This window comes from Clavelina lepadiformis, chromosome 4 (genome assembly GCF_947623445.1).
Source record: "Clavelina lepadiformis chromosome 4, kaClaLepa1.1, whole genome shotgun sequence".
NCBI classification, from domain to species: Eukaryota; Metazoa; Chordata; class Ascidiacea; order Aplousobranchia; family Clavelinidae; genus Clavelina; species Clavelina lepadiformis.
Genome location: NC_135243.1, coordinates 17,286,976 through 17,306,091, shown reverse-complemented (window position 1 = coordinate 17,306,091; position 19,116 = coordinate 17,286,976). Strand labels below are relative to the sequence as shown.

Below are 19,116 nucleotides of genomic sequence, written 5' to 3'. Positions count from 1 at the left end.
ATCGCTTTCATTAGTACTCACAACAAATGTAGTAACAGCAGCAGCAGCACAGTTGACTTGAAGAAACTTTCACAAGATAAATCGGGGATTTATCCATTTTATCAAACCATTCCTGCTGTCACACAGGGCCGACAGTCAATTTCTCATTTTACCCGTGACGCAGGTGTACAACATTTATCCCATAGACATTAATCGATCGTTTGACATCGATCAATCCATCCGCCCATCGTCTTCTTTTTTTTTTTTTTTTTTTTCCCCTCCTTCTCCTCCTCTTCTTCTTTTCCTCAGACTACTTTAATACAAACAAGAGTATCCCACCAGGGTGGGAGATGGGCCGAAGCAGCAGGTACTGCAATAGCTGCACAACCCTCAAACGAGCAGGCGCAAGCGCCTAGCGTCGTTCACCGTTCAAAAATCCGTTTAATCGAAGAGCAGTTCAATGAACTGCGTCCCAGGGATTAAACTGAGAAGAACAGATACTACACTTGATCTTAGCTCTTGAGAGCCGAGAAGCGATACCTCTAAATCTTCCCGGACTCTTTTTATTCTTCTCAAAATCCTCCTCGACCTCCAAACGTTCCTATATCGCCCGCCACAAGACGCCAAACTGACGAACTCAACCAGCCAGCAGACAGACGACAATCTTCTGGCCGCCGCCCAGTCACATGATTTGCTGCTTGATGGTTATTGGACCGTGACAGTGGAGATATTTTGTGTCTATCCCGTGGAGGCCATTTCTTGCATTTTTCAGCTTTTTGCTATCAAACTGGGAAATACCCTAAAACGATCGCTTTCATTAGTACTCACAACAAATGTAGTAACAGCAGCAGCAGCACAGTTGACTTGAAGAAACTTTCACAAGATAAATCGGGGATTTATCCATTTTATCAAACCATTCCTGCTGTCACACAGGGCCGACAGTCAATTTCTCATTTTACCCGTGACGCAGGTGTACAACATTTATCCCATAGACATTAATCGATCGTTTGACATCGATCAATCCATCCGCCCATCGTCTTCTTTTTTTTTTTTTTTTTTTTCCCCTCCTTCTCCTCCTCTTCTTCTTTTCCTCAGACTACTTTAATACAAACAAGAGTATCCCACCAGGGTGGGAGATGGGCCGAAGCAGCAGGTACTGCAATAGCTGCACAACCCTCAAACGAGCAGGCGCAAGCGCCTAGCGTCGTTCACCGTTCAAAAATCCGTTTAATCGAAGAGCAGTTCAATGAACTGCGTCCCAGGGATTAAACTGAGAAGAACAGATACTACACTTGATCTTAGCTCTTGAGAGCCGAGAAGCGATACCTCTAAATCTTCCCGGACTCTTTTTATTCTTCTCAAAATCCTCCTCGACCTCCAAACGTTCCTATATCGCCCGCCACAAGACGCCAAACTGACGAACTCAACCAGCCAGCAGACAGACGACAATCTTCTGGCCGCCGCCCAGTCACATGATTTGCTGCTTGATGGTTATTGGACCGTGACAGTGGAGATATTTTGTGTCTATCCCGTGGAGGCCATTTCTTGCATTTTTCAGCTTTTTGCTATCAAACTGGGAAATACCCTAAAACGATCGCTTTCATTAGTACTCACAACAAATGTAGTAACAGCAGCAGCAGCACAGTTGACTTGAAGAAACTTTCACAAGATAAATCGGGGATTTATCCATTTTATCAAACCATTCCTGCTGTCACACAGGGCCGACAGTCAATTTCTCATTTTACCCGTGACGCAGGTGTACAACATTTATCCCATAGACATTAATCGATCGTTTGACATCGATCAATCCATCCGCCCATCGTCTTCTTTTTTTTTTTTTTTTTTTTCCCCTCCTTCTCCTCCTCTTCTTCTTTTCCTCAGACTACTTTAATACAAACAAGAGTATCCCACCAGGGTGGGAGATGGGCCGAAGCAGCAGGTACTGCAATAGCTGCACAACCCTCAAACGAGCAGGCGCAAGCGCCTAGCGTCGTTCACCGTTCAAAAATCCGTTTAATCGAAGAGCAGTTCAATGAACTGCGTCCCAGGGATTAAACTGAGAAGAACAGATACTACACTTTTTTTTTTTTTTTTTTTTTCTATTAACGTTATTTATATTTGAAATAATAAAGACAAAATAATTCAGTTTTCGATTATAGGTTACGATAATTATTTCGTTTGGTTATGTGTGAAAAAATACGATAAAAAATGCAATTTTGTTATTTTGAGTTATATGATGTTCACGGGAATTTTATGATTTAGCAAAATTTCACATTTGGGGAATTCCAAAAAATCATGATGCGAACATTTGGTGGCAATATTCGACATAAAAAAATAATACACAAATGTAGTGAAAGTACAAGTATTACAATGGGTTCCAAGGATAAATTTATATATTAATTGATAATTATCAGTGGAGTGGTTGTTCCAATCAGTTAAGCAATTGGAAAAAGGTTGGGAAAATACAAAGAATTGAAAAAGTTATTTTGAATTATATGATGTTTCGGGAAAATTTATGATTTATCCAAATTTCATATTAGGGGATTTCCAGAGGTTAGTAATTTTGTGGATCCATTGAACATTGTAAAAAACACAAAAAAATGAAAAATACACACATATATGGATATTTAGAGTAAATTAAGTGACAATTATACATATTTAGTTGCATTATCATGTATATATTATGATTTTATTCATTTAAATAATGTTGTTTTCACAAAATAATCATAGTTGTTCATGTTCCATGCATAATATAGTCATATTATGGTCATTACATAAGAGTACATCAGAATAAAGTGTGCATAGAGTTGTCCATTTGGTTTTGGTTTGTAAGGCGATTGTTTTTGTTTCATCGTTGATGGTATTCCAGGTTCATCATTGGTAGTAGATCATTGTTTGGATGGTCGTCATCGGTTTTCATTTCATAAGTGGTTTCAGTTGATGATTGTTGAATGTTGGTTCATCGTTCCATGTCAGTTTCGCAGCAGTATTTTTGTTTTTATTTTTTTATAGTCATATTTTTATATTATAAATTGGGGTGATGGAGGTTTGGGAGGTTTGGGAGGGGGTGAGAGAAAAGAAAAAAAGAGGATTATGTACTTTTCTTTAGGAAGTTTAAGATAATTACTTGTATCGTTTATATTTATTTATTATTTTATCATATTTTTTTATTCTATTGGTACATCTTAAGGATGTATTTAGTATTATATATGTTAAATATAAGATATGATGCTATGATAGTTGTCTTAAGGTAAGGTATGGGTTTATTTATGCATATTCCATATTTTTCATTTTATATATATTGTGGTCTAGGTCTATGTATAGTTTATTTAGGTTAACTTTAGTATTATTTCCTGTTTATGACCAAGTAAGCCTATTATATCTGATAGTTATAGTATGTGATGCTGTAACAGACATCTTAGGGTAATTTATATATATATTCATTTATTATGTACAGTATTGTATTATATTATTGTATATATATTGTGGTTTAGTCTTATATATAGGTTATTTAGGTTAATTTCAGTATTATTGTTATTTATGATCAACTAGGCCTATTTTATCTGCTAAGTATAGGATGTGATGCTGACAGGCATCTTAAGGTATATATATATTGTCATTTGTTGGGTTCCGAGGATATATTATATATATATATGCTGCTTTCTAGGCCTATATATAGATTATTTAGGTTAAGTTCAGTATGGTCTAATATTCTCAAGTTCTATTTCTATAATTAGAGTAAACTGTCATTCATCTGTCGTTGCTTTATTTATTTATTTCTCTTCGTTGGTGATCTAGGGATGATTTTATCCAAATCTTGGTTCCGTGAAGTTGATGGTTTCTTCTTTTCTTGGGATGTTGCTTGATTTTTGATGATTTTGAATTTGCATTTTATTTTCCATAATGTTTCCTGCATTTTTCTGTTAGTGTTGGTAATGTATTTATTGCTTTTGTCTTGATTTTCTTTCAGCTGGATGATTTCTTCTCTGTATATTGTTAATAGTTTCCTGATGATGTTGATTTTTGGCATGTCATTTGGAAGTAGGTTGTACATGATGGCTCGTTGTAGATTGGAAAGTTGGGTGTTGGTTTCTTCTTTGATTGTGTCGATAATGTACTTTCTAATAATATTTGTAGTTTTACATTGGAGTAAGACATGATTTATGGTGTCCCTTTCTGTTGAGCAGAGTTTACATTTTACTTTGCGAATTTCATTAGATTTTGTCTTGTATAATTTTTTCTTGTCGTAGAAGGATCCACAGATGAAGGCTTTGTGTGCTACTTTGTATGATAGTGATTGTTCTGCTAGGGTGAAGAAGTTGCAGTTTTTTATTTTTAAAAGAATATTTGTCCATGGAATTGGTTGATCTTGGTCATCTTTGATGTCAGATTGGGTGCATTTTTGTTCCAGAAGGGTACGGTACAATTCTTTTGATGTTGTCGCGTGCATCTTATAGGCTAGGAGGTTGTATTTTTGAAGGATGTCCCATCTTTTTTTCCATGTTTCATTTGGTTTGGGTCGATGCGGTATAGAATTGGAGTAGATGTTTGGATTGATTTGTTTTACGAGGGTTCCCATGTTGTACCTGGCCCATTGTATGAAAAAGGAGTTTTCATAATTATCTTCTTGTATTGTGGTTGTCATTGAGATTAAGTATGTAGTAGCACATTTCATTTCTATGTCTGGTATTTGAAGTCCTCCTTTGTTGTAGGGTGCAATAAGTTGTTTTCTTGCTTGAGGTTCTATGATTTGGGGATACCATAAGAATTTGAAGATTTTGTTTTCTATTTGATTTATAGTACTCTGTCTAGGGTAGAAGATGGCTGCAACTTGTAGTATATGTGGTAGGATGAGGGCATTGATGATATTTTTTCTTCCCAGTAGTGATAATCTTCTGGATTTGTGTTGATTTATTATCTTCTCGATTTTGTTAAGGGTTTGATTCCAGTTGATGTTGGCGGTGTTTTCTGTCATCGAAAAAATGATTCCTAGGATCTTGCTTGTGTTTTCTTTGGTGCTATTTGGGATGATTTGTTTAATTTCATTATAGAGTGGGTCCGAGTTGCAGCAAATGATGGTTTTGTTTTGATTAATTTTTAGTCCTGATTGTCTTGAGAAATTTCGTAAGGTCTCGATTATTTCGTTCAGTGATTCTTTTTCTTGAATGAAGAATGTGATATCATCAGCGTATTGTTGGACCGTCAGATGCTGATTTCCCACAGAGCATCCATGAATGTTGGGATTTTGGATGATTTTATATGTCAGGGTGTTAATAGCTATTATGAATAGCAGCATGCTTAACGGGCATCCTTGTCTTACTCCTGATTGAACGTTGATTGGGTTGGTTAGGTTTTGACTTATGCGGATTCTTGCTTGAGGATTTTTGTACATGATTTTTATCCATTTGATGATCGTTTTTGGTATGTTCATACGTTTCAGTGTCATGATGATGAATTGATGGCTGAGGTTGTCGAATGCTTTTTTAAAGTCAAATTGTAGGATGGCCAATCTTGATTTTGTGTCCTGGGATTGTTCCATTGCTGCTTGTATATTGAGATGTATTTTTCTAATGTTTCTTCCAGGAAGTCCACATTGTTGGTGTTGAAGGATGTGGTCTTGAACGTACGGTATCAGTTTATTTTTTAGAATCATACTCAGAATTTTATAGTCTGTGTTTAATAATGCTATAGGCCTCCAGTTCTTTATTTCTTCTTTGTTTCCTTTTTTTGGTAGTAGTGTTATGATTGCCATATACTGTGATGGAGTTAGTATTCCTCTCAGATAGGTGTTGTTGTATATTTCTTGCAGTATTGGAAGCAGGATTTGTTGATGTGCTTTATAAAATTCTGTGGTTAGGCCGTCGGATCCGGGGGACTTGTTGTTGTGTAATTGCTCTATTGCTGTCTTGATTTCTTCTTTTGATACAAATGGTGTTGGTTCTTTTCCATTATCTGATGTTATAGGTGGTATTGTTGATAGATATTGTTGACATTGTTCTTTTGATGGTTGTGTGTCTTGGTTCCATAGTTGATCGTAAAACTCATATGCAATTTGTTCAATTCCTTCTATTTGTGTGATTTTTGTTCCTTGTGCACTGATTAAGCATTGTATGTCTTTTTTCCCTTGTTTCTTGTTTTCGCTTCTGTAGAATAGTTTTGTTGGCTCTTCGGCATCATCAAATATTTTTGTTCTGGATCTTGTCATTGCTCCTTTGTCTCTTTGTACCTGTATTTTCTTTATAGATTCTTGTATTTTCATGAGTTCATTTTGGTCTGTAGGGTTCGTCGAGTTTTTGATAGTTTCTCTTCGATATTGATAGTATATCATTTTTTCCTTTTGTTGTTTGTGTATTTGTTTTGAGAGTATTTGATAATGTTGTCTCAGTTTTCTTTTTGTGTAGTCCCACCATTCTAGGGGGTCTGTTGTTCTTCTCGGGTTTTGGATACAGTTTCTAATTACAGTATCAGTGCTTGTGCGTTCCATTTCCTGATTGAGAATAGATGAGTTTAGTTTCCATAATTTTATTTGTCTTCTTCTTGGTGGGGTTGAAAATCTCAGTGTAATTAATGGTCCATATTTGTGATCGGAGAAGTGGTTATTCACATAAGTAGATTGAATGGTCTTGGTCTGTAGATCTTTTGGGATGTAAATTCGGTCTATTCTTGTAGCCGATTTTTTTGTAATATATGAGAAGACGTTCTTTTGGGGATGGAAGCATCGGTAGGAGTCGCATAGTTGAGTTTTGGTGATAAGATTTCTTAGTGTTTCTTGATCTGGTCTTGCTTGGGTTGGATTTATGGTATCTTCAGAATCAATTATCATATTGAAGTCACCTGCCATGATGATTTCATTGGATGTATTCGTTTCTATGTGTTGCGCCAGTTGTAGAATTTGTTCTTTCCTGCAGAGTATGTTTTGATATGCTCCACCTGATTTTAGATATACATTTATGATTGAGATTTCCTTGTCTGCAATACTTATATTAATTTGCTGGATTCTATTTTTGATGATAATGTGTTGGTCTTTAAGAAGAAGTCTTTCTCTATTTTTCCGGGTGATGATACAAGTACCATTTTTGAAGGGTCTTGTGGTTGTTCTTTTTTCTTCTGTGTTTAGATATACTTCTAGGTTGAGGTTTTGTGTCCACATTCGAATGGCTTCCTTGTCGATGAGGTGGGTTTCTTGAAGGCAGAGGATGTCTATTTCATTGTTCACTATGTATTGTTCTATGTCTTGTAGAGAGGGCATGATACTATTACAGTTTATTGATGCTATTACTATGCTAATGCCCTCCATCGGAAAGATTTCTTCACTTGCTTGTTGTTTGATGTTGATTTAATGAGGGGATGTTGATTTGCTTCTTTGTTTTTTTGGTGTGGGAGTGTCACTGCCCGATGTGCCTCTCCCTCTTTTTTCTTGAACTTGAAATGTTTCAAATGTTTTAATGGTGCTTGGGTTTGTTGAATTTAGTAATTGTTCAAGGTAGCTTGCGTTTTCTTCTATAGACGTGGTGGTGTCTATGTCCGTGTCCATTATGCTGTTGTTGGGGGCGGTGTTTGTGTCGGATTGATCGTCATCTTCTGGGGAACTATCTGTTTCCATGTTTTTGTTGGTTTTGGAGCTGCATCCCTGCTCGTCTGATTTTTGTTGAGGTTCTTGTTGCGGGGGGGTTTTGTGGAGTCTTGTTGTTTCGTCTTGTTGATTTGTGGAGTTTGTTTCTGATTTGTTTTGAGTGGTGTTGGAGGGTGTATTGAGGACGGCATTTCTATAGGATATGATTCCTTTTCCCGTCGGCTCAGATTGTACTGGTGGAGTTGATTTTTTTGGACATTCTTGAATGTTGTGTCCTATTGCTTTGCAATAATTACATCTGTTTCGTTTCCTTGACGACATAATTATTTCAACTGGTTTCTCATTAATTGTGATTTGTTCTGGAATATTATTTTCTTTAATGTCCTCGATAAGGAGGTGCAGATATGAGTTGCGGAACTCTGGAAACTCTCGGTAATGGCCAAACTGTTGGCGAAGAAGCTTGCCCCATTGTTGTTGTGTGACAATATCGGCGATTTCTTCTAGTGGTGTTTCGAATGGAACTGGGTGGAGGGTGATGGTCGTTGCTGGGGGTCTTGGTTCTTGCACCGTGATCCCGATTTGAGTACCATCATTTAGATGGATGAGTTGTCTTGTTGAAAATCTTCTTTTAAAGAAGTGCATTTGTTCTGCACTGTTTTCTGCCTTGAAGGTGATGGAATATAATTTTCTTATGTGGTTGATTTGAGTGATACCAAAGATTTCTTTTTTGGCGTGTGAGAATGGTCCTTCCGCCCGGAAGAGGTTCATGAAGTCGCTTATGTTGAAGGGGTAATCGGTTGGGCATTGTACCTCGAAGTTGAGGGTACGAACCTGTTTGAAAAGAACCATTTTTGAATAATGGTATTCGTTAGGGGGATTTCCGCAAAAAAGGCGGGAAAAATTGGCGTGGTTAGGCTAGGCCTAGTTAGAAAGCCTTCTAAAGGCGTTCTAGCGTAATTAAAAGGAGAAACCTTGACTTTTTTAGGTTATATAACTGATATTTAGGCTAATTACCAAAAATCAGAACTTAAGATAGGGTATTTCCTAGGTTCTAGGCAAATGAAAAAAAAGCCGGCAAATTTTCCGACTTTTTAGGTTTAGCTCTAAAAAGAGCTTTTTGTTGAAAACTGAGAAAACTTTCTGTGAGAAAGTTTTAGATAATTACTTTATAGAGATTTTAAACCATAGATAGCTCACTAAGACTGTCTGATCGCTGAGATATTCTGAGATATAGATCTGGACCTGAAGAGCTCGAAAAACACGTCCGAACCCGACTGATACTACACTTGATCTTAGCTCTTGAGAGCCGAGAAGCGATACCTCTAAATCTTCCCGGACTCTTTTTATTCTTCTCAAAATCCTCCTCGACCTCCAAACGTTCCTATATCGCCCGCCACAAGACGCCAAACTGACGAACTCAACCAGCCAGCAGACAGACGACAATCTTCTGGCCGCCGCCCAGTCACATGATTTGCTGCTTGATGGTTATTGGACCGTGACAGTGGAGATATTTTGTGTCTATCCCGTGGAGGCCATTTCTTGCATTTTTCAGCTTTTTGCTATCAAACTGGGAAATACCCTAAAACGATCGCTTTCATTAGTACTCACAACAAATGTAGTAACAGCAGCAGCAGCACAGTTGACTTGAAGAAACTTTCACAAGATAAATCGGGGATTTATCCATTTTATCAAACCATTCCTGCTGTCACACAGGGCCGACAGTCAATTTCTCATTTTACCCGTGACGCAGGTGTACAACATTTATCCCATAGACATTAATCGATCGTTTGACATCGATCAATCCATCCGCCCATCGTCTTCTTTTTTTTTTTTTTTTTTTTCCCCTCCTTCTCCTCCTCTTCTTCTTTTCCTCAGACTACTTTAATACAAACAAGAGTATCCCACCAGGGTGGGAGATGGGCCGAAGCAGCAGGTACTGCAATAGCTGCACAACCCTCAAACGAGCAGGCGCAAGCGCCTAGCGTCGTTCACCGTTCAAAAATCCGTTTAATCGAAGAGCAGTTCAATGAACTGCGTCCCAGGGATTAAACTGAGAAGAACAGATACTACACTTGATCTTAGCTCTTGAGAGCCGAGAAGCGATACCTCTAAATCTTCCCGGACTCTTTTTATTCTTCTCAAAATCCTCCTCGACCTCCAAACGTTCCTATATCGCCCGCCACAAGACGCCAAACTGACGAACTCAACCAGCCAGCAGACAGACGACAATCTTCTGGCCGCCGCCCAGTCACATGATTTGCTGCTTGATGGTTATTGGACCGTGACAGTGGAGATATTTTGTGTCTATCCCGTGGAGGCCATTTCTTGCATTTTTCAGCTTTTTGCTATCAAACTGGGAAATACCCTAAAACGATCGCTTTCATTAGTACTCACAACAAATGTAGTAACAGCAGCAGCAGCACAGTTGACTTGAAGAAACTTTCACAAGATAAATCGGGGATTTATCCATTTTATCAAACCATTCCTGCTGTCACACAGGGCCGACAGTCAATTTCTCATTTTACCCGTGACGCAGGTGTACAACATTTATCCCATAGACATTAATCGATCGTTTGACATCGATCAATCCATCCGCCCATCGTCTTCTTTTTTTTTTTTTTTTTTTTCCCCTCCTTCTCCTCCTCTTCTTCTTTTCCTCAGACTACTTTAATACAAACAAGAGTATCCCACCAGGGTGGGAGATGGGCCGAAGCAGCAGGTACTGCAATAGCTGCACAACCCTCAAACGAGCAGGCGCAAGCGCCTAGCGTCGTTCACCGTTCAAAAATCCGTTTAATCGAAGAGCAGTTCAATGAACTGCGTCCCAGGGATTAAACTGAGAAGAACAGATACTACACTTGATCTTAGCTCTTGAGAGCCGAGAAGCGATACCTCTAAATCTTCCCGGACTCTTTTTATTCTTCTCAAAATCCTCCTCGACCTCCAAACGTTCCTATATCGCCCGCCACAAGACGCCAAACTGACGAACTCAACCAGCCAGCAGACAGACGACAATCTTCTGGCCGCCGCCCAGTCACATGATTTGCTGCTTGATGGTTATTGGACCGTGACAGTGGAGATATTTTGTGTCTATCCCGTGGAGGCCATTTCTTGCATTTTTCAGCTTTTTGCTATCAAACTGGGAAATACCCTAAAACGATCGCTTTCATTAGTACTCACAACAAATGTAGTAACAGCAGCAGCAGCACAGTTGACTTGAAGAAACTTTCACAAGATAAATCGGGGATTTATCCATTTTATCAAACCATTCCTGCTGTCACACAGGGCCGACAGTCAATTTCTCATTTTACCCGTGACGCAGGTGTACAACATTTATCCCATAGACATTAATCGATCGTTTGACATCGATCAATCCATCCGCCCATCGTCTTCTTTTTTTTTTTTTTTTTTTTCCCCTCCTTCTCCTCCTCTTCTTCTTTTCCTCAGACTACTTTAATACAAACAAGAGTATCCCACCAGGGTGGGAGATGGGCCGAAGCAGCAGGTACTGCAATAGCTGCACAACCCTCAAACGAGCAGGCGCAAGCGCCTAGCGTCGTTCACCGTTCAAAAATCCGTTTAATCGAAGAGCAGTTCAATGAACTGCGTCCCAGGGATTAAACTGAGAAGAACAGATACTACACTTGATCTTAGCTCTTGAGAGCCGAGAAGCGATACCTCTAAATCTTCCCGGACTCTTTTTATTCTTCTCAAAATCCTCCTCGACCTCCAAACGTTCCTATATCGCCCGCCACAAGACGCCAAACTGACGAACTCAACCAGCCAGCAGACAGACGACAATCTTCTGGCCGCCGCCCAGTCACATGATTTGCTGCTTGATGGTTATTGGACCGTGACAGTGGAGATATTTTGTGTCTATCCCGTGGAGGCCATTTCTTGCATTTTTCAGCTTTTTGCTATCAAACTGGGAAATACCCTAAAACGATCGCTTTCATTAGTACTCACAACAAATGTAGTAACAGCAGCAGCAGCACAGTTGACTTGAAGAAACTTTCACAAGATAAATCGGGGATTTATCCATTTTATCAAACCATTCCTGCTGTCACACAGGGCCGACAGTCAATTTCTCATTTTACCCGTGACGCAGGTGTACAACATTTATCCCATAGACATTAATCGATCGTTTGACATCGATCAATCCATCCGCCCATCGTCTTCTTTTTTTTTTTTTTTTTTTTCCCCTCCTTCTCCTCCTCTTCTTCTTTTCCTCAGACTACTTTAATACAAACAAGAGTATCCCACCAGGGTGGGAGATGGGCCGAAGCAGCAGGTACTGCAATAGCTGCACAACCCTCAAACGAGCAGGCGCAAGCGCCTAGCGTCGTTCACCGTTCAAAAATCCGTTTAATCGAAGAGCAGTTCAATGAACTGCGTCCCAGGGATTAAACTGAGAAGAACAGATACTACACTTGATCTTAGCTCTTGAGAGCCGAGAAGCGATACCTCTAAATCTTCCCGGACTCTTTTTATTCTTCTCAAAATCCTCCTCGACCTCCAAACGTTCCTATATCGCCCGCCACAAGACGCCAAACTGACGAACTCAACCAGCCAGCAGACAGACGACAATCTTCTGGCCGCCGCCCAGTCACATGATTTGCTGCTTGATGGTTATTGGACCGTGACAGTGGAGATATTTTGTGTCTATCCCGTGGAGGCCATTTCTTGCATTTTTCAGCTTTTTGCTATCAAACTGGGAAATACCCTAAAACGATCGCTTTCATTAGTACTCACAACAAATGTAGTAACAGCAGCAGCAGCACAGTTGACTTGAAGAAACTTTCACAAGATAAATCGGGGATTTATCCATTTTATCAAACCATTCCTGCTGTCACACAGGGCCGACAGTCAATTTCTCATTTTACCCGTGACGCAGGTGTACAACATTTATCCCATAGACATTAATCGATCGTTTGACATCGATCAATCCATCCGCCCATCGTCTTCTTTTTTTTTTTTTTTTTTTTCCCCTCCTTCTCCTCCTCTTCTTCTTTTCCTCAGACTACTTTAATACAAACAAGAGTATCCCACCAGGGTGGGAGATGGGCCGAAGCAGCAGGTACTGCAATAGCTGCACAACCCTCAAACGAGCAGGCGCAAGCGCCTAGCGTCGTTCACCGTTCAAAAATCCGTTTAATCGAAGAGCAGTTCAATGAACTGCGTCCCAGGGATTAAACTGAGAAGAACAGATACTACACTTGATCTTAGCTCTTGAGAGCCGAGAAGCGATACCTCTAAATCTTCCCGGACTCTTTTTATTCTTCTCAAAATCCTCCTCGACCTCCAAACGTTCCTATATCGCCCGCCACAAGACGCCAAACTGACGAACTCAACCAGCCAGCAGACAGACGACAATCTTCTGGCCGCCGCCCAGTCACATGATTTGCTGCTTGATGGTTATTGGACCGTGACAGTGGAGATATTTTGTGTCTATCCCGTGGAGGCCATTTCTTGCATTTTTCAGCTTTTTGCTATCAAACTGGGAAATACCCTAAAACGATCGCTTTCATTAGTACTCACAACAAATGTAGTAACAGCAGCAGCAGCACAGTTGACTTGAAGAAACTTTCACAAGATAAATCGGGGATTTATCCATTTTATCAAACCATTCCTGCTGTCACACAGGGCCGACAGTCAATTTCTCATTTTACCCGTGACGCAGGTGTACAACATTTATCCCATAGACATTAATCGATCGTTTGACATCGATCAATCCATCCGCCCATCGTCTTCTTTTTTTTTTTTTTTTTTTTCCCCTCCTTCTCCTCCTCTTCTTCTTTTCCTCAGACTACTTTAATACAAACAAGAGTATCCCACCAGGGTGGGAGATGGGCCGAAGCAGCAGGTACTGCAATAGCTGCACAACCCTCAAACGAGCAGGCGCAAGCGCCTAGCGTCGTTCACCGTTCAAAAATCCGTTTAATCGAAGAGCAGTTCAATGAACTGCGTCCCAGGGATTAAACTGAGAAGAACAGATACTACACTTGATCTTAGCTCTTGAGAGCCGAGAAGCGATACCTCTAAATCTTCCCGGACTCTTTTTATTCTTCTCAAAATCCTCCTCGACCTCCAAACGTTCCTATATCGCCCGCCACAAGACGCCAAACTGACGAACTCAACCAGCCAGCAGACAGACGACAATCTTCTGGCCGCCGCCCAGTCACATGATTTGCTGCTTGATGGTTATTGGACCGTGACAGTGGAGATATTTTGTGTCTATCCCGTGGAGGCCATTTCTTGCATTTTTCAGCTTTTTGCTATCAAACTGGGAAATACCCTAAAACGATCGCTTTCATTAGTACTCACAACAAATGTAGTAACAGCAGCAGCAGCACAGTTGACTTGAAGAAACTTTCACAAGATAAATCGGGGATTTATCCATTTTATCAAACCATTCCTGCTGTCACACAGGGCCGACAGTCAATTTCTCATTTTACCCGTGACGCAGGTGTACAACATTTATCCCATAGACATTAATCGATCGTTTGACATCGATCAATCCATCCGCCCATCGTCTTCTTTTTTTTTTTTTTTTTTTTCCCCTCCTTCTCCTCCTCTTCTTCTTTTCCTCAGACTACTTTAATACAAACAAGAGTATCCCACCAGGGTGGGAGATGGGCCGAAGCAGCAGGTACTGCAATAGCTGCACAACCCTCAAACGAGCAGGCGCAAGCGCCTAGCGTCGTTCACCGTTCAAAAATCCGTTTAATCGAAGAGCAGTTCAATGAACTGCGTCCCAGGGATTAAACTGAGAAGAACAGATACTACACTTGATCTTAGCTCTTGAGAGCCGAGAAGCGATACCTCTAAATCTTCCCGGACTCTTTTTATTCTTCTCAAAATCCTCCTCGACCTCCAAACGTTCCTATATCGCCCGCCACAAGACGCCAAACTGACGAACTCAACCAGCCAGCAGACAGACGACAATCTTCTGGCCGCCGCCCAGTCACATGATTTGCTGCTTGATGGTTATTGGACCGTGACAGTGGAGATATTTTGTGTCTATCCCGTGGAGGCCATTTCTTGCATTTTTCAGCTTTTTGCTATCAAACTGGGAAATACCCTAAAACGATCGCTTTCATTAGTACTCACAACAAATGTAGTAACAGCAGCAGCAGCACAGTTGACTTGAAGAAACTTTCACAAGATAAATCGGGGATTTATCCATTTTATCAAACCATTCCTGCTGTCACACAGGGCCGACAGTCAATTTCTCATTTTACCCGTGACGCAGGTGTACAACATTTATCCCATAGACATTAATCGATCGTTTGACATCGATCAATCCATCCGCCCATCGTCTTCTTTTTTTTTTTTTTTTTTTTCCCCTCCTTCTCCTCCTCTTCTTCTTTTCCTCAGACTACTTTAATACAAACAAGAGTATCCCACCAGGGTGGGAGATGGGCCGAAGCAGCAGGTACTGCAATAGCTGCACAACCCTCAAACGAGCAGGCGCAAGCGCCTAGCGTCGTTCACCGTTCAAAAATCCGTTTAATCGAAGAGCAGTTCAATGAACTGCGTCCCAGGGATTAAACTGAGAAGAACAGATACTACACTTTTTTTTTTTTTTTTTTTTTTCATTGAGCAGTGATGAGGTCGGCGTTCGCCTTCCCCCCCCCTGCCAAGTGGAGGATTTGGGGTATAAGAGAGCTAGGGGTCTCCTCTGCCTATCTTCCAATAAGCAAGGGATTTCCTAACCTTGATGACTTCTCGTTTGCTCACAAGTGCTACGAGCAGGGGCAAGCCGAAACCCCGGTGAAAGGTGGAAGGTGGTATGTTCGGGAAAGGGAACCAAACTCGGCGGCATCAACCGAGACCCTTTCTACATCAGTAAACTGATGGACCACTACACTTGATCTTAGCTCTTGAGAGCCGAGAAGCGATACCTCTAAATCTTCCCGGACTCTTTTTATTCTTCTCAAAATCCTCCTCGACCTCCAAACGTTCCTATATCGCCCGCCACAAGACGCCAAACTGACGAACTCAACCAGCCAGCAGACAGACGACAATCTTCTGGCCGCCGCCCAGTCACATGATTTGCTGCTTGATGGTTATTGGACCGTGACAGTGGAGATATTTTGTGTCTATCCCGTGGAGGCCATTTCTTGCATTTTTCAGCTTTTTGCTATCAAACTGGGAAATACCCTAAAACGATCGCTTTCATTAGTACTCACAACAAATGTAGTAACAGCAGCAGCAGCACAGTTGACTTGAAGAAACTTTCACAAGATAAATCGGGGATTTATCCATTTTATCAAACCATTCCTGCTGTCACACAGGGCCGACAGTCAATTTCTCATTTTACCCGTGACGCAGGTGTACAACATTTATCCCATAGACATTAATCGATCGTTTGACATCGATCAATCCATCCGCCCATCGTCTTCTTTTTTTTTTTTTTTTTTTTCCCCTCCTTCTCCTCCTCTTCTTCTTTTCCTCAGACTACTTTAATACAAACAAGAGTATCCCACCAGGGTGGGAGATGGGCCGAAGCAGCAGGTACTGCAATAGCTGCACAACCCTCAAACGAGCAGGCGCAAGCGCCTAGCGTCGTTCACCGTTCAAAAATCCGTTTAATCGAAGAGCAGTTCAATGAACTGCGTCCCAGGGATTAAACTGAGAAGAACAGATACTACACTTGATCTTAGCTCTTGAGAGCCGAGAAGCGATACCTCTAAATCTTCCCGGACTCTTTTTATTCTTCTCAAAATCCTCCTCGACCTCCAAACGTTCCTATATCGCCCGCCACAAGACGCCAAACTGACGAACTCAACCAGCCAGCAGACAGACGACAATCTTCTGGCCGCCGCCCAGTCACATGATTTGCTGCTTGATGGTTATTGGACCGTGACAGTGGAGATATTTTGTGTCTATCCCGTGGAGGCCATTTCTTGCATTTTTCAGCTTTTTGCTATCAAACTGGGAAATACCCTAAAACGATCGCTTTCATTAGTACTCACAACAAATGTAGTAACAGCAGCAGCAGCACAGTTGACTTGAAGAAACTTTCACAAGATAAATCGGGGATTTATCCATTTTATCAAACCATTCCTGCTGTCACACAGGGCCGACAGTCAATTTCTCATTTTACCCGTGACGCAGGTGTACAACATTTATCCCATAGACATTAATCGATCGTTTGACATCGATCAATCCATCCGCCCATCGTCTTCTTTTTTTTTTTTTTTTTTTTCCCCTCCTTCTCCTCCTCTTCTTCTTTTCCTCAGACTACTTTAATACAAACAAGAGTATCCCACCAGGGTGGGAGATGGGCCGAAGCAGCAGGTACTGCAATAGCTGCACAACCCTCAAACGAGCAGGCGCAAGCGCCTAGCGTCGTTCACCGTTCAAAAATCCGTTTAATCGAAGAGCAGTTCAATGAACTGCGTCCCAGGGATTAAACTGAGAAGAACAGATACTACACTTGATCTTAGCTCTTGAGAGCCGAGAAGCGATACCTCTAAATCTTCCCGGACTCTTTTTATTCTTCTCAAAATCCTCCTCGACCTCCAAACGTTCCTATATCGCCCGCCACAAGACGCCAAACTGACGAACTCAACCAGCCAGCAGACAGACGACAATCTTCTGGCCGCCGCCCAGTCACATGATTTGCTGCTTGATGGTTATTGGACCGTGACAGTGGAGATATTTTGTGTCTATCCCGTGGAGGCCATTTCTTGCATTTTTCAGCTTTTTGCTATCAAACTGGGAAATACCCTAAAACGATCGCTTTCATTAGTACTCACAACAAATGTAGTAACAGCAGCAGCAGCACAGTTGACTTGAAGAAACTTTCACAAGATAAATCGGGGATTTATCCATTTTATCAAACCATTCCTGCTGTCACACAGGGCCGACAGTCAATTTCTCATTTTACCCGTGACGCAGGTGTACAACATTTATCCCATAGACATTAATCGATCGTTTGACATCGATCAATCCATCCGCCCATCGTCTTCTTTTTTTTTTTTTTTTTTTTCCCCTCCTTCTCCTCCTCTTCTTCTTTTCCTCAGACTACTTTAATACAAACAAGAGTATCCCACCAGGGTGGGAGATGGGCCGAAGCAGCAGGTACTGCAATAGCTGCACAACCCTCAAACGAGCAGGCGCAAGCGCCTAGCGTCGTTCACCGTTCAAAAATCCGTTTAATCGAAGAGCAGTTCAATGAACTGCGTCCCAGGGATTAAACTGAGAAGAACAGATACTACACTTGATCTTAGCTCTTGAGAGCCGAGAAGCGATACCTCTAAATCTTCCCGGACTCTTTTTATTCTTCTCAAAATCCTCCTCGACCTCCAAACGTTCCTATATCGCCCGCCACAAGACGCCAAACTGACGAACTCAACCAGCCAGCAGACAGACGACAATCTTCTGGCCGCCGCCCAGTCACATGATTTGCTGCTTGATGGTTATTGGACCGTGACAGTGGAGATATTTTGTGTCTATCCCGTGGAGGCCATTTCTTGCATTTTTCAGCTTTTTGCTATCAAACTGGGAAATACCCTAAAACGATCGCTTTCATTAGTACTCACAACAAATGTAGTAACAGCAGCAGCAGCACAGTTGACTTGAAGAAACTTTCACAAGATAAATCGGGGATTTATCCATTTTATCAAACCATTCCTGCTGTCACACAGGGCCGACAGTCAATTTCTCATTTTACCCGTGACGCAGGTGTACAACATTTATCCCATAGACATTAATCGATCGTTTGACATCGATCAATCCATCCGCCCATCGTCTTCTTTTTTTTTTTTTTTTTTTTCCCCTCCTTCTCCTCCTCTTCTTCTTTTCCTCAGACTACTTTAATACAAACAAGAGTATCCCACCAGGGTGGGAGATGGGCCGAAGCAGCAGGTACTGCAATAGCTGCACAACCCTCAAACGAGCAGGCGCAAGCGCCTAGCGTCGTTCACCGTTCAAAAATCCGTTTAATCGAAGAGCAGTTCAATGAACTGCGTCCCAGGGATTAAACTGAGAAGAACAGATACTACACTTGATCTTAGCTCTTGAGAGCCGAGAAGCGATACCTCTAAATCTTCCCGGACTCTTTTTATTCTTCTCAAAATCCTCCTCGACCTCCAAACGTTCCTATATCGCCCGCCACAAGACGCCAAACTGACGAACTCAACCAGCCAGCAGACAGACGACAATCTTCTGGCCGCCGCCCAGTCACATGATTTGCTGCTTGATGGTTATTGGACCGTGACAGTGGAGATATTTTGTGTCTATCCCGTGGAGGCCATTTCTTGCATTTTTCAGCTTTTTGCTATCAAACTGGGAAATACCCTAAAACGATCGCTTTCATTAGTACTCACAACAAATGTAGTAACAGCAGCAGCAGCACAGTTGACTTGAAGAAACTTTCACAAGATAAATCGGGGATTTATCCATTTTATCAAACCATTCCTGCTGTCACACAGGGCCGACAGTCAATTTCTCATTTTACCCGTGACGCAGGTGTACAACATTTATCCCATAGACATTAATCGATCGTTTGACATCGATCAATCCATCCGCCCATCGTCTTCTTTTTTTTTTTTTTT

General features: G+C 41.2%; 15 non-coding genes across 15 annotated transcripts; all 15 read right to left on the bottom strand.

Moving 5' to 3' along the window:
- Nucleotides 1–324: 324 nt before the first annotated feature.
- On the bottom strand, nucleotides 325–517 carry LOC143457738 (U2 spliceosomal RNA). The gene has a single exon (XR_013117417.1). It is a non-coding gene; the product is annotated as a U2 spliceosomal RNA (small nuclear RNA).
- A 593-nt stretch (nucleotides 518–1,110) lies between these two features.
- LOC143457736 (U2 spliceosomal RNA) lies at nucleotides 1,111–1,303 on the bottom strand. Its single transcript, XR_013117416.1, has one exon. It is a non-coding gene; the product is annotated as a U2 spliceosomal RNA (small nuclear RNA).
- A 593-nt stretch (nucleotides 1,304–1,896) lies between these two features.
- Nucleotides 1,897–2,091, bottom strand: LOC143457903 (U2 spliceosomal RNA). Its single transcript, XR_013117559.1, has one exon. It is a non-coding gene; the product is annotated as a U2 spliceosomal RNA (small nuclear RNA).
- Nucleotides 2,092–9,463: 7,372 nt separating this feature from the next.
- LOC143457735 (U2 spliceosomal RNA) lies at nucleotides 9,464–9,656 on the bottom strand. Its single transcript, XR_013117415.1, has one exon. It is a non-coding gene; the product is annotated as a U2 spliceosomal RNA (small nuclear RNA).
- Nucleotides 9,657–10,249: 593 nt separating this feature from the next.
- LOC143457733 (U2 spliceosomal RNA) lies at nucleotides 10,250–10,442 on the bottom strand. The gene has a single exon (XR_013117413.1). It is a non-coding gene; the product is annotated as a U2 spliceosomal RNA (small nuclear RNA).
- Nucleotides 10,443–11,035: 593 nt separating this feature from the next.
- LOC143457732 (U2 spliceosomal RNA) lies at nucleotides 11,036–11,228 on the bottom strand. The gene has a single exon (XR_013117412.1). It is a non-coding gene; the product is annotated as a U2 spliceosomal RNA (small nuclear RNA).
- A 593-nt stretch (nucleotides 11,229–11,821) lies between these two features.
- Nucleotides 11,822–12,014, bottom strand: LOC143457730 (U2 spliceosomal RNA). Its single transcript, XR_013117411.1, has one exon. It is a non-coding gene; the product is annotated as a U2 spliceosomal RNA (small nuclear RNA).
- A 593-nt stretch (nucleotides 12,015–12,607) lies between these two features.
- On the bottom strand, nucleotides 12,608–12,800 carry LOC143457729 (U2 spliceosomal RNA). The gene has a single exon (XR_013117410.1). It is a non-coding gene; the product is annotated as a U2 spliceosomal RNA (small nuclear RNA).
- Nucleotides 12,801–13,393: 593 nt separating this feature from the next.
- Nucleotides 13,394–13,586, bottom strand: LOC143457728 (U2 spliceosomal RNA). The gene has a single exon (XR_013117409.1). It is a non-coding gene; the product is annotated as a U2 spliceosomal RNA (small nuclear RNA).
- Nucleotides 13,587–14,179: 593 nt separating this feature from the next.
- LOC143457726 (U2 spliceosomal RNA) lies at nucleotides 14,180–14,372 on the bottom strand. The gene has a single exon (XR_013117407.1). It is a non-coding gene; the product is annotated as a U2 spliceosomal RNA (small nuclear RNA).
- A 593-nt stretch (nucleotides 14,373–14,965) lies between these two features.
- Nucleotides 14,966–15,162, bottom strand: LOC143457911 (U2 spliceosomal RNA). Its single transcript, XR_013117567.1, has one exon. It is a non-coding gene; the product is annotated as a U2 spliceosomal RNA (small nuclear RNA).
- Nucleotides 15,163–16,047: 885 nt separating this feature from the next.
- On the bottom strand, nucleotides 16,048–16,240 carry LOC143457725 (U2 spliceosomal RNA). The gene has a single exon (XR_013117406.1). It is a non-coding gene; the product is annotated as a U2 spliceosomal RNA (small nuclear RNA).
- Nucleotides 16,241–16,833: 593 nt separating this feature from the next.
- On the bottom strand, nucleotides 16,834–17,026 carry LOC143457724 (U2 spliceosomal RNA). Its single transcript, XR_013117405.1, has one exon. It is a non-coding gene; the product is annotated as a U2 spliceosomal RNA (small nuclear RNA).
- Nucleotides 17,027–17,619: 593 nt separating this feature from the next.
- Nucleotides 17,620–17,812, bottom strand: LOC143457723 (U2 spliceosomal RNA). Its single transcript, XR_013117404.1, has one exon. It is a non-coding gene; the product is annotated as a U2 spliceosomal RNA (small nuclear RNA).
- Nucleotides 17,813–18,405: 593 nt separating this feature from the next.
- Nucleotides 18,406–18,598, bottom strand: LOC143457722 (U2 spliceosomal RNA). Its single transcript, XR_013117403.1, has one exon. It is a non-coding gene; the product is annotated as a U2 spliceosomal RNA (small nuclear RNA).
- Between the last annotated feature and the right edge of the window lie 518 nt (nucleotides 18,599–19,116).